Source organism: Apteryx rowi, unplaced genomic scaffold, assembly GCF_003343035.1.
Source record: "Apteryx rowi isolate R43461 unplaced genomic scaffold, aptRow1 scaffold_51, whole genome shotgun sequence".
Taxonomy (NCBI): Eukaryota; Metazoa; Chordata; class Aves; order Apterygiformes; family Apterygidae; genus Apteryx; species Apteryx rowi.
This window is the reverse complement of record NW_020450772.1, coordinates 1776608-1788712: the sequence shown is the minus strand read 5'-3', so window position 1 is coordinate 1788712 and position 12105 is coordinate 1776608.

Sequence of the window (12105 nt, the reverse complement as noted above, 5' to 3'; positions counted from 1 at the left end):
AAAGGGAAAAAAGCCCAGAAGGTAAGCTCGGGAGTCCTGAGCCAGCATTTGGGTTACTCTCTATGTGACAGCTTATTAAATAGGGAGGAGCGCATCCAATATATTTGCATTTCTCACCCGGGTTTTTGTTTCTGACTAGGATTCAGGAAACCAGTCCTAGCAGATATTTCTAGGTTAGTGAGATGTTTCACTGTGCAATATATTCAGGTTATTGAACTGTGCCACCCTTTGAAGAAGTAGTTGGTAAGGCTTTTGTTAATGCTGATGTAAGAGGGGATCTCATGTGGTAGCAAACTGGCTGTAAGGGGAGAGAGTGAATATTTCTGCTGCCCAAAGCTAGAGTGCCTGGTGTTCGTCTCATACTGCCCTCACCAAACGTGATTTATTGATTTCTCCGTACAGTCAGTCTAAGTTCTGCTTCAGTATGCAGTGAAGTCAAAATCTGAGGCTATGCCATCGTTCCTTGTTATGGAGATGAGTTTATAATCATCACAAACACCGGAGCTGTAAGCACATGAAAGCGTAGTGCTGGCGTCGCTGCCCCAGCCCTTTCCYCGGGAGGGGGGTCTAGCCTGGTGGTGTCTCGACGGTCCCTCCCCACTAGCTCTCCTCTGAGTCTTCTGCTTTGCTCTTTCAGTTCCCCTGCATTCTCCTTCCTGGCTGTTGAAACACCTCTGTTCAGGGCACCGTAGGGAGCCTCTTAAAAGCAAAAGTGTATGTTATAAAGCAGTGGGTTAATCCACTGCAGTAGCTCTCCTGTGAGCTGCATTTTTAGGGCTGCACTCTAGGATACTGCAGTACTCTGTGTACTCACCGGTATACCTGTGGGCAGTTTACCTTTCTGATGGGGGGCTAACATCACTAGTGCTTGAAGGTAGTAATCGGGCAGGTGTCAGACAACTGACTGGGGCAGAGCGAGTTCAGACAGGCCCAATCTGGCCCAAACAGGTATTTAAAAGTCCTCCAGCTCTGTGAGAACCAAAGATGAGTGTTCCCTCACAACTAGAAAGGGTGCATCAGTCAGAGAGCTGATCTGTGCTACCCTCCGATGACAGCAGAAAGGGAACAAAAGCCTTAACCTGCTACAAGGGTCTCATCATCCCTTTCTCAAGTGGGCCTTAGCTGAACCTTGGAGATGGGAAGGGAAGGATCTTAAACTTTGTGCTGTCCAAGCTTCGAAAGCTAAAAAGTCAGCCAGTTAAGCTTAAAAGGAGGCACAACAGAGAGCTTCTACTCTGAATACCAGCCATTAAAGCCAGAGGCATTAAGCCTTGTTGGCAGAGACTGGAAAGTTAAATCTTGGAAAACCCCCAGGGTTCGGCCCAACCTGAACCAAGTTAGAAAGCCCTTGTGTGACTCCACTGAAAGACTGGTGGGAGAAAGGACCAAGCTATGGGTAAATCCTAGTAGCTCTGGCAAGCAGCTTAAGAGCAATCATGAAAGGAGCTACATTACTTAGAAATGGATTTGATGTTTTTGATTCTGCATAAAATATTTGTATTAAGTATAGGAAGAAGCCTTTCTTCATGATGGGTAAATGAGGCTACCAAGTTTTGTGGTGGTAAATCCTTGCTCTGCAGCGATAGTGGCTTTGGGAGCCTCCACTTACTGTGCTGTGTTTTGGAAAGAGGGAACCTTTTAAAACTTTAAAGTCCTCTTTATTCAAAGTAACATTAATGCTTATTAGAAATGCTGATAGACACGAGAGTCAATCAGAGGTCACTTTTTGTGCTGATTCAAGGCTGATGGCTGGTGTTGGTAATGTCTCAGCAAATCCAGGGTTTTAGGGTTTTGACCTGAAAATTATGCATGCTCACAATTTCTGAGCTGAGCTTCTGAAGTCCGGAGTGTAGGCCTGAAAGGTGAAAGTACATCAAAAGAGATGTACCCAAATATACCATGCGGAGAAGGAAACAGACAATAGCGAGCACTTAAAAGAGCAGTTAAAACCTACTTCATATGCAATTCAAGCTGAATAAGACAAGTCTTCTCAAAGATGTGGGGAGAATCTGGCCAGAGAGGAGCTCTTTGCTCTAGCAGTGTTTTAGGTAGTTCCTATATCTCCAATGTCCAGGACAGTGTAACTCTGCTCCTCAGTGGCTGGGATAGCTCTTGTATAGATGTCCCTGCTTCTTCTAAATGGCTCCTTTACTGGAGAGTTAGAGGAGGTCACTCTCAGACATCGATGAGATACCCAGACGTCATGATTCAGATAAAGCCTCTCCTATGATGAGAGATCTCCAGGTTTTAGGGGGTTTACGTTTTCCATGTGGACAAACATCTCCTTCTTTAGGGCCTTTTATTTCCCTTCATCAAGGGAACTGCAAACCATCAAGATTACGACTCACTGAAGGCTCAAATGATGCTTAGCACTTTTTAGCAATAACGTATTTTTTAATTAAGGTATGTACATTGTTTTTTTAGACATAATGCTATTGCACACTTAATAGACTTTAGTATGTGCTGGGAAACCAGAAAATTCGTGTGACTCGCTTTATTGAGATACTCACTTTATTGCAGTGGTCTGGAACCGAACCCGCAGTATCCCCGAGGTGTGCCTGTACAGTGAAGAGCAGCTGAGTCATAGTAGCTTTTACGTGTTGCAATAGAGCCCCTTTTCCTTCCTAAATTTCACTCAGTACTTTGCTTTATTTGTCTGTGTATGAATACCTGTGTATAAATCTCATCAGCCTTTGCTGATTCAATCAACTTCAGCCCGTCCAGAATTGTTCTGGATATTGGGGGCAGACAAGGGAAGGGGAAGCAGAAAACTGTAAATGAAGGGCATGGATAGGACAAGGTGGGCCCTTAAGAGAAGAGGGTCTAAAGAGCGTGCAGTCCCTGACATGGCAAAGAAAGGGCAGCAGGAGTCCTTGGTATCCAATGGGAATGAACTGGGGAAAGGAAGAGAAAAATCCACATAAAGGATGGTATGGAAAGACAGGAAGGCCCTAAATCAGCCAGGGAGTTTTTGGATGAAGCAGGCCCAGCCTGCCAAAACTTGGAAGCTTGCATCTCCCTAGAGTGGGTAGCAAGTGTTTTGTATCAAACTATTGAGAACAACTATTAGCATGAGCTACTCACACACAAAAAAAGCTGCACTATTTTAAAATCTCCTCTGCATGGAAGGATATAGCTGGCTCTTTAATCCTGTAGAGACTCAGGACAAAACTGTTTGCTGAGATAATTCTTGTTCTTTCCAAGGAATTACCTACAGAATGAATTTGACCCAAGCTATTTTCTGCCAGTGAACCAATGGAGAGTCTAACAGTCCCTAATCCAGTTGAGTTTTCTGCTAACATCAGCTTAAACTGAATTATTCATGCATTCTTATCAGTATATCATGGTTTTGCATGTCGTAGAGATTTGGTAATGCGATATGGAGTCTTTTCTCTCCAGATCGCTATCAGAAGACTGCCCTAGGTTGAAGTGAACAATCTTTGCTACTTATCTGACTGCTGCCCAGAGCTTGCATTAAGTTAATTGCTACTCTCCTTTCAGTTACTTGGTGAGCTAGTGTCTGCTACAAAATTTATGATTAAAAATTGTTAATAATGTCAGTGCTTAGCAAATTAAATAGAAGCACTTCTATCCACAGCTTTCTGTAAGAATATTCTACCTCAACATCCCGTGTCCCTGTGTCTTCCCTGTGAGGCACTATTGTTCCCATATTGCTGCCAAGGGGATGAGGCGGAGAAGGAAGGGTTGCAAGAGCCCCTCTCAGCACTGGTATAAAAAGCACTGGTATAAATGGAAGAGAGGTTTTTGAGGAAAAAAGAAAATTGTGAGGACATTTCTCTAGCTGCTTATCTTAAAATAGTGGCTGCCATTAAGCTTTCCACTTTAAGCAAAAGACTATCAGATAATAAATGCTCACTTACAAAATCAGTGGGTGAAAATGAGCTGCATTTTATACTATAAAGAACTACTCCAGAACAGAATTGTTTCACCAATCCCAAGTCCGTACAGTACAAAGGTAATACACTGGAGGGACATGACACCTCAGGGACACATCTACAGAAATGCTTAGATACAAAGATTCAAGGCACATGTTTAGAAGTTTTTCCATTCCAGATGTGCCTGTGTAGCACAGACATCCATCCAGACAAGGCAAGAATAGCTCTAGTTACACTACAATTATTAGTATATAAATGGGCATATATTCCTATACAGTGGCAGCGTGTAAGGGTGATGGAAAGAGGAGTTTATGGATTTGTTTATTTGCATCTACTCTCTGAAACCAGAGCAGATAATGCTCTTGAATAAATTTTACTCTTTTGGCCACAAGCCCTGCAAAAGGTAGTAAATGCGTTGTTTATCTGAAATGTTGCCACCACTGTAGGTTAAACAGCATTTACAATTCATTCTTTATATAAAACTTACTTTAATGTTGTGCTGTGTCCACCCCATCTTTAGAAAGCAATGCAGCCTCAGTGGTATCACTAGTTTTGTTGAACTGCTGCTGTCGTTAACAGATGCCCCCTGTCTCAAAGGCAAAGCGATCATTCAGTATAAAGCCTAGGGGACAGCAAAATGCACTGCTCCACAGACATCCCAGTACAACCTGTGAGCAAAGTTTTCTCTGCTTCCACTGTACACAATGCTAATGTGATGACTTGAGAGAAGGTTATAGGAATTTTTTAATGACCGTTTCATGTGATTTGGTTTTCCTGCTTAATTTTGTATTGCCCTTTGCCTGGTTACATACAATTAAGTGCTCTGAAGGCCTTGCTAAAACTCAAGCAGGAAACAGATACAGATGAGGTAGCCTTAGATATACAGCTTCAAATAACAGAGATGAGGCCATCAGTGGGGGAGAAACTATTTCAGTGGCTCTAATAGGATAGTCTTTCAAACACTAAAGCTGGGATCAAAGCAGGGCTAAAACCGAAAAGACCCAGATAAGGGAGAAGTGAGTAATTAGATAAGGGCTACTGAGGGTGACAGCAAAAACCTAGCAGACTCAGATGTACATGCACAGACAGGGGGATGGATACTAATGCTGTGAGCAGGACAGGCTGCTTCCACCACTTTTGTCTTTCACTGTATGCTTTTATTTTGTGAAAAATTGTGTGTTGCACAGAGATGCTGGCTTAGTCACAGTGCAGATACACACTTGTCAAAGGATCTTGCAGAGGAGTCCCGCTTGGTGGTATGGGGGCCATCAGCCAAATCACAAATTCTGTTCTGGGAAAAGAAAGCCCTGGGCTGAATGCGTAGTTGGTGAGACCTCAAGCAAAACAGCACTGCAGCCAGCCTGGTAACTGTGACAGATAGACCCTCTGCTTTTCATAAAATCCCACTTGTCTGCCAGTCTGTCTTTAAAAACAAGCAAACAAAAGGAAGATGGATGAAAATGAAGCCTTTGAAATCACCAGCAGTGGTTTACTCCATCAAAAATATATTCTGAAAACAAATCTGTGTGTTGGATTTGTATTGGAGGTGGCAATTAACATGTCTCAGCCAAATTTGATTGTAAACCGGCAAGTTATATCTCTTAGAAGAGACTAAAACACTGGCTTTTGAATGCAGCTTGCTAGCAGACCTAGAGATAATGTTTGGCGGTGTTTGTTTCTTTTGTTTTCCCACCTGCTGTGTGTTAAGTGGTGGTGGATAACAGTGGAAGCTTGCAGCCCGCTGCTGCTTAATCTGCCATGGTAGCTGGAAGGTGAAACTTCTGACCGTGGTCCTTGAAGGCATTAAATGATGTTTGTGTTAGAAGTGTTGCGTTAAAGGTAAGACTTATATCATAGTGAGATATGATTGTTAATATATTTTTGCAATTACTGCAAATAAAGCAGTAAAACTGAAAGAAGGAAGCTTCTGAAGAGGTGTTTCACTAATGTATCACGAGTATCGACAATGCCAAGGTCACCCTTTGGGTTGAGCTACACTGATTACCAGGAGGTTTTAGAATACAGCAGTCCRTGTAAAGTGAGGTGATTTGTTGAGCACTATTCTCTTTATCCTTTATCTTTTCCTTTCATCGCTTTGGCTGTTACCATAGCTCTGGAACAAAACCATCTCTCCCAGCTGTTTGGTTTTCGACAGAGGGGTTATTAAGGTTTCTAAGCCAGCTGCTTGGCAGTACTCGAGCATATTAAACTGTTACATATTTATCTTACAAATGTACAGTAGCCATTTTCCAACTGGGAGCAGAGTGTCAGTGCAAGCCAGGACGATGTGGTACCTGGGAGACAGGAAAAATGTGYGCGAGGAGAGCAAGCTGGGAGGCGAGCTCGCTGGGGCGGGTGCTGTGTTCTTCGTTCCTGGGGGTTGAGAGGGGCGGCAGACCTGTGAAACGGGATGCGTTCATTTAGGAAGAGCAATTCAAAAATGATTCTTGAACTTTAAATACAGAGTTGGCAATTTCTCGCCCTGCAGAGACACTGCTGCAACCTGCACTTCTGAAAAGGACTGGTGATGTTTGAACACCTCTGTTTCTAGGTACCTAGTTTGAAATACCTTAAGGGGAGTCCAAAGCTTTTTAAAAATCAGATGCCTTAAGGTGCTTCAGAGCCCTTTACATGGTGAGTTTTTACTGTGAAGAAAAGCAACAGGACACTGGAAAGTTTACGGAGCTTGAGTGAGGAGGAGTATGGGGCGTATGAAGGGAGGGGTGCTGCTGACTGCATCGTCATAGCTGCATAGGAAGTAATTTGGAGCCCGGCAGCGTTTCCGAGAGCCGTGTCTCTTCCGACCTGACATAGCTGGGAGTGGTGTCCCAGAATGGACAGAAGCCAGCCACAAAGTGAGTTACCTTCTTCCTCAGCTCATTAAAAGGATTGTCCAGTCAAGAATAAAGCCTGCACTGACACGTAGCTCTGTGCGCTGCCGCAGCAGTGGTGTGTGAATGGCACAGGGACGGGGACCTTCATTTCCTCACTTGTTGCTTCAGCCCGCAGGTGTGCCTACAAGAGCTGTTGCTGCCTCTCCTAGCACCRTGCAGGGCACGGGGTCTGTGATGGACACCTGCAACTCGGTCCGGGGTGCTCTACTGCAGGGTGCAGCTGGAGGCAGGCAGATTCCTCTGCCCTGCCACTGCTTCCTGCTGTGTGTTTGCCCTATGCCAGCATGGATCAAACTCAGGGGAGCCTGCTCCAGGCGTGGCCCCAGTAATTAGAAATTACCTAAAACAACAAGGAGCTGAGATACCCTAGTTAATGGAAGAAAACTAAGTAACACACAGAGAAACCTGGCAGCTCTGTATGGACCAGGTTTGGATCCATTAGCAGAGTGACTTCAGCAGGCTGAGCTGATAAACGTGCTGCCCACAGGTTCAGGGGTCTCCGCGCTGCCGTGCTCGTGCTTTGGGTTCCAGTATGGTGACACGGAGACCCTGGAGCTGGTGCCGAAGCGGTGGCTGTCTCCCTGCAGCCAGGCTGGCTCTGGGAGCAGCCACTCGCGCCACTGCACAGCACTTGACCCTTCAAAGTGCCGTACCYGAAGAGCTTTGGTGTCTCTCCATCAATGACAAGGGGGTTTCCTCACTTCATAGGCTGCTCATGGATAAGCAAGAGGTCACTGGCAGTTGAAACATCTGCCGAAGAGGAAGAGTTAGGAAGAGGCTAACTCTGTGGTCCTCTTCCCACAAGTGCTGCTGCCGGCCGGCCGTGKCTGTGGCCGTGGTGAGGGGAGGAGCGGGGCAGCCGGTGGGCAGGAACCGCCTGCTCTCAGCAGCAGCTCCCGGATAAATGGATGYGCACAGCGCTCCCAGATTCTTTTGTAGTACTGTTGTTATTTTCCCTGTCCCGTAGAGATCTTTCTTCACCACCTAAACGTGTATTTGAAGTTGTGACTATTTTGGCTACTCTGCTGGATGTGTGCTGCTGTTTCCACCTGAAGTGTCCCAACTTATTTCTGATTATTTCAGTGATAGCCTGTCACCTCACTTCAGTATTCAAGGCTCTGGACGGAGGGGATCAGGAATGTATATTTTCTTTTCATAATTCTCATCTTTGGCTATTCACAGGGAGGATGAAAGCCTTCCACGGAGATGATATGCCTGTCAGACTGTGGCTGTCATCAGCTCTTTCAGTAAGGAGAAGGAGACCAAATTCACCGCTGAAGCAAATAGGCTTAACACCACCGCATTTTAGCACCCCAGCAATAGATTATCTCGTGCAGCAAAAGCAGTTGGGTCCCTCGTGCTGCACCGCCTGGGACGGCACGGGGGTCCCTGCTGCTGCAGCACCCCCGTACAGAGCTGTGGGTAACTGGCTCAGGGACAGCCGGGCTGAGAGGTGGCATGGCCAGGACRGGGCCGGGGAGGGCAGCACAGCGCTGCTTCTGCAGCCGGGGCCTCCGCGGCGTGCGTGAGCTGCCRGCGTTGCTGCTGCAGCCCGAGGGCTGCACGTGGGCCACGGAGCAGCGCAGGTCCCTCTGCCTTCTCCCTGGCTCGTGGGCGCTGCATATACTGCGCCTCCTACAATGGACAAGGGGAAGAAAAGTGCAGTCAAGGGAACCAGGAAGAATAGCTCTGGTTTAATGAGCATTCGCAATCTTTCTAGACAAAAAAATGTTCAGGAAAATGTGAGGATTTATTGCTCCCATTAATTCTTTGGGAGTTTTTTTTCTTTTGCGGGTGGAATTTGCCATGATTTGTATTAATATATCGAGTATTGTGCTTAGAAGAGATATGTTGGTTGGTTAGAGAACAGTCCAAACTACACTTTAGGCACTGCATAKTCTTCTTTCATATATTTAATATAACTGGGTTTTCACTTCCTTCTTGTTAAACAAAAAATAAATGTCCAAAATCAGTTTTCATGGAATGAAATAATTGGTAGTCCCCAGTGTAATTTTTTTAATAAGCAAATATATAATAATACTGTAACTTTTTTTTAGTTTGATTTTCCATGTCATTAAATTTATGAGATTATATTGTCTTTGCCTGCCTTCTTGTCCCTGCCTTTGAATAGCTTTTACACCTGTCAGCCCAGTTCATCTAAACTCAAGATAGTGATAAAGCTCTCAGAAAAGATTTACCTTCTTTAAGTTTCGTGAAACCGGGTGGCAAGTTAGCGGAGAGAGACCATGTCTGTCTGTCCACTGAGAAAAAGGCCAGAAAACAAGCTCGCTTTTATTAGAAACCCAAAAAAGCGGCATTGCAGGCAAGTAGACATCTTGGATACCAAAAGTAGTTAATCAACGCCAGGATACAAGGTCCCATGAAAGTAGGCTTTGTAAAGTGCTTGAAYAATTTACTTTATATATCAGCTGTTTATGTGTATCAGTGGAAAAAAACCCTCTGTTAAGCAGCAATTTTTTATAAGATTTAATGCAGTAGTAAGTTAACCATTGGCAAATGATAGAAATCTAAGTGTGAGGGATTTTTTGATGCTTTTAGAAATCGTAGGTGTATTTCAGATTTGTGATTGATAGGATTTATAGGTAGCCGTACAGCTGCCGCAGAACCCACCCCGCACTGTGCTCACTGCCTAGACGGGTAGCTGGAGAGATGTCTCTGAATYGCTCTGAAGTGACTCCAGTGTCTTCTGGATTATCATCACAGTCATTTAACCAGAAAATCTTGTTGACAACATGTGATATTTCTGTGAAAAATACAGAGGGTCGGCTAGCACAGCTATCCGAGGTATTCAGTCAAATATGAGAGGTACAGATTGTTACATATCTACTAATGCCTTTCTGTACCATCCCAGTATGCTGGTAGTGTATTTTTTCAGATTTGTGGTTAATAGGGTCGTTTACTGAGCCTTTTTTGAAGCCCTTCACTATGGAACATACCTTCAAAGAATTTGTATTAATGAGAACACAAARTGAAACTGTTTGGTGTTTTTTTCCGAGGAAAGCTTCCTGAAGTCATTAGTCAAAGGAAATTAATTTTTAAAAATACTYATTTTTTGTAAAGGATCCTGCAGTGAGACAGGCTTGATTTCTCGTTCTAACGGTTGCTCCTGTAGATGCTGTAGCGTCTCAGCAGGGGAGCTTTCCAGCTGGAAAGAAAAGCTCATAAAATGTATTTCTGAGATGTTAACAGGCAAAAATGCCTTTGTTCAGACCGTGTTGCAAAATACTGTGGTAGTTTGGACTGTTTGTTGCAAATAAAGAGACTTTCCACTAGATGGCCTTCCATATCAAACATTGAGTATAGACTGTAAACCCGGAAACAACAGTTTCTTGGCTTTGAATTGCACTTGAAGCTTTGTCTCTAAAGAGATCCAAGCTTTCTGTCCCACAGGTAGGCCAGACACTTAACCTTCACTAAGCCTTTTCCAGTCCTGAAACTGGGCAGCCCTAGACTGAGTGTAAACCATTGCTGAGGCTGGGTGTAATTTAGGTTGGGGTAAGGAGGGGGTTGGGACTAGACTTATGGGCTAGAGACTGCAGTAAAAGGATGGGATGGAAGAATTTTGTGTCCTGCCTCAGTGCAGTGCACATTGCCCAGGGCAGAGCTGAGGGCTGTTGCTGTCCTCTCCATCACTGCTGCTGATAATGGTATCTGACTTGGGAACGTCTGTACTAGAACAAAAGCAAAAGTCTTCTTCGCATTGCATGAAATGACCCGTGCACTCTGCTGCAAAATATGAAATAGGCTCGATACAATTTGAAGTAATGAGTTGTTTGGGAGGAAGAAGGGCAAACAATGCTGCTGGGTACAGATGTTGGTAGTAAGTAAACAAAGCTGTCACTAATGAGGTATGTGTAGGGGACCAACACCAAGCAATACACTGAGGGATTAAAAATTTGAGATTTCAGGTAATCATGACTATCACAGAAAAACAAAATGAGAAGACATATTTTAAAATGTRCTTTAGGGAGTAGACAAGAATTGGTGCATTGGTTGGGAAGGAAACGCAGCAGGTTATCGGCAACAGCTGTGGGCCCTGGCGAGTTCTCTTTGTCTCACTGTGCTGGCTTCGAGGGACTGGAGTCGGTTTTCCTGGCTGAGAAGCATGTGCTGCTAAATGGCATTATGATAACATAATGAGAAATCAGAGCGGTTAAGTCTTGACAAGACATCCAGCTCCAGTTRATTAAAATAGAGAAGCCATCCCGTGGTGCCAAGGGAAATAGTAAAAGCACAGATGGGGAGATCTGATCGCTTACTGAGGATTAGTGTGGTTAGTGCAGAGGTCTTGAAAGGACAAAGGGATGATGCAGAGAAACAGAAGCCGAGAAGAGATGTGGGCATGTGGATTGCCGATCAGACAACTTTAGAAGAGTCACTCCTGTGTGGATCTGTGAAAGAAAAGGCAGGCTTTAGGGTGTACACAATTTCTTTGTAATTATGGGAGTAGAGTCTGGGAAAAGGGGGTGCCCGTAGAAGTTCATGGTTTGCCTTGATAAGTGACCCTAGTAACTATGTTCATACTGTAGTAGAGCCAGGCCCAGGCCAGGCCCAGAGACAAAAGGTTATCCGGACCCAAGCCACTTGCAGTCTAAGCCAGGTTGGTCCATCCTTTCCCTTGCTACAAGGCAGATGCTGGCTGGAGGCTCATCCCAACACACTGTGTACGTCGGAGTTGCCTGTTGCAGCCCTCCTGGGATCCAACCTGCCTGCTCTGGCATGGAGGGGAGAGTGCGCTTAGCACAGGGAGAGGCCTTAGTGGCTTTTCCACGCTGCTCACAGTAGCCCCAATCCCCTCGTGTCCAGTCCCCACTAAAGGTCATAGCGCAAAAATATAAGTGGAGGCATCCTCTATGCTCTGTTTGGCTTAARAGCCCAGAGCACATTGAACTAAACAATCATCACCTCTTACCTGTACATCCTCTTCTCCAGGCTTAATTTGTGTGGGGGATTCAGAGGCTTGGTACACAGACTTACTGCATTTGCTGCTGGAGATGCAGGAGGCCTGGGCTGATCAGCTCCTAAGCCTGGGACTGTACCTAAGAGCCATCCCCTGCCTGGAAAAATCGCAAAAGCTCAGGGCAGGCATGGTGTTTCCCTGAAAAGAGGAAAGGGATTGTTGGAGGCACAGTAAGGAAGTTCCAGAGCAGATGAAAATGGAGAAAACTTTCTAGATTAGGAGGAGTCCTTAGAAAAATAAATAAGGTGCAACGAGTGGAGGCACAACGTGGGTCTTCCCACTCTTGCAGACAAGATGCTGCCTAACCTCTGGTCAGCTCTTGGTTAGAGATCTT